Genomic DNA, 1798 nt, shown 5'->3' with positions numbered 1-1798 from the left:
TCTCCAGTGGCTCAGTGGTTAGAGCATTCGAACTAGAACTCGGAGGGTCGTGAGTTTGAATCTCACCTGGAGCTATCAGACAAGCAACTCATTAATTTGACTTATGGACTGGAGCAAGAAATTGAAATTACCGTCACTTACATCTTTCACTCGACGCATTTATTTCAAAGGAAAACTTCTGGCTCAAATATACTCAGCAATTTACAGAGGCAATGTAACAGCGTTTTGACGACTGAAACCTAAAGAAAAGGGAACTAAATAAATGATCACCTACTAGCAGAACTTAAAAAAGGAAAAAAACACTCTTATTTGTACCCACTAACACCCGCTAGCCAGTCCAGCGGAACTAGGAACTCATCCACTCAGTATAAGAAGTCTTTTTTTTGTTTTCTTTCGCTTTCTCCGCGCCAAACACTTCATTTCGTATGCAGCCCACGCATCTACTTGATGTTATCGTCTCAAAAACAATTTTTTTTACGTTAATTAATTATTTCGCTGCCAATTAAAAAAATTCGCAGAAGCATCCGCTTTATTTAAGTTAAAACTATAGAAGTAAATTGAACCAATGAAACGATTGTGTCTGGACACTTTTTGCTTAATAAATAAGGATTCCATAGAAGGGAAAAAAAATGATGTCGGAACCGAGTAAATATCTAATTGGAATACAATTTTATGTGTCAGCTCGATTATTGTCAGAGGCGAATAAAAGAATTGAATGTCGGAACAGGGTGATTATTAAAACTGGAATAAAAGAGTACATGCCAATTAGGTCATTCTTGAAACTTTTTTGATACTATCAAACGCGGGAGACAAGATATTGGAAGTAAAGTCATTGAATTTAAAGTCAAATGCATTTTTCTTTCTCCTCTTTTCCGAAGAAAAAAATAAACTGTCGAAATTGAAATGTCTGGTTTCAATGAATAATTTGAGATGCGATTAATGGACGGGAAGCTACCTGTTTAAATATTGTTCGACGATTCGTAAACAACGATGAAATTAATAGTCTCTATGCCTATGTAATTAAGCCAAGACTTTTTTTTTCGCTAATACCATCTGCAACTTTCCGAGGAGGATTATTGACGTATAAAAACTAAAATCTTTTTAATGGTACCTTCTATAGCTAATTTTTTTAACAGTTTTAACATAAGAGGTTTTAAAAAAGGTTAGATGACATAACAGACGACTAGAGAAATTTAACATATGGCCGAAAGAAAAATTAGAGCCTGCTACTAGTGGCGGGAAAGAAAAATATAAGAGAAAACAATTCAACAGATCCTTAACAGATCTCGGATCATTTCTCTTCTGCTCTTTGCCAAACATTAACATCAAATAATCCATTTTAAGCATTTGTGATGTAAAGTCTCCATGGAAATCATTATTGACAGAAAAAGGTTGACTTGCTCAGATTATTTAATGCGTAAAATATTAAGAATTCCGTACAAGAAAATGTAGCATTTAGTAAAATTTTTTATTCTGATAAAAGTTTTGATGGCGAGCATCGAGATCCTCCTTGAAATTAACTTCTGTTGATAAAATGGCACGAACATTACTGCTTGAGCCGACTTTAGTTCATGCGCTTGTTAATTGAACCATTCCACCTTCATTTTCACATTCATATTTTAGTTTTACAAACTACAAAGGAGAATATGGAAAACCCTTCGCTTTGCATGTCTCTGAAAACATTATTGTAATGGGCCTTATCCTAGATTGTCCTCTGCGGTAGATCAAAGGAATAAAACAAAAACGTTTATAATTATGCGGCTTCCGACGGCAAGTTATTTTAATTAGTAACCTTTTC

The 1798-nt window shown here is 34.4% G+C and overlaps 1 non-coding gene across 1 annotated transcript; it reads left to right on the top strand.

Moving 5' to 3' along the window:
* Nucleotides 1-74, top strand: Trnas-aga (transfer RNA serine (anticodon AGA)). The gene has a single exon. It is a non-coding gene; the product is annotated as a tRNA-Ser (tRNA).
* Nucleotides 75-1798: the final 1724 nt, after the last annotated feature.

This window comes from Porites lutea, chromosome 6 (genome assembly GCF_958299795.1).
Source record: "Porites lutea chromosome 6, jaPorLute2.1, whole genome shotgun sequence".
NCBI lineage: Eukaryota > Metazoa > Cnidaria > Anthozoa > Scleractinia > Poritidae > Porites > Porites lutea.
The sequence above is the reverse complement of the archived record's forward strand: the minus strand, read 5'-3'. Positions and strand labels throughout refer to the sequence as shown.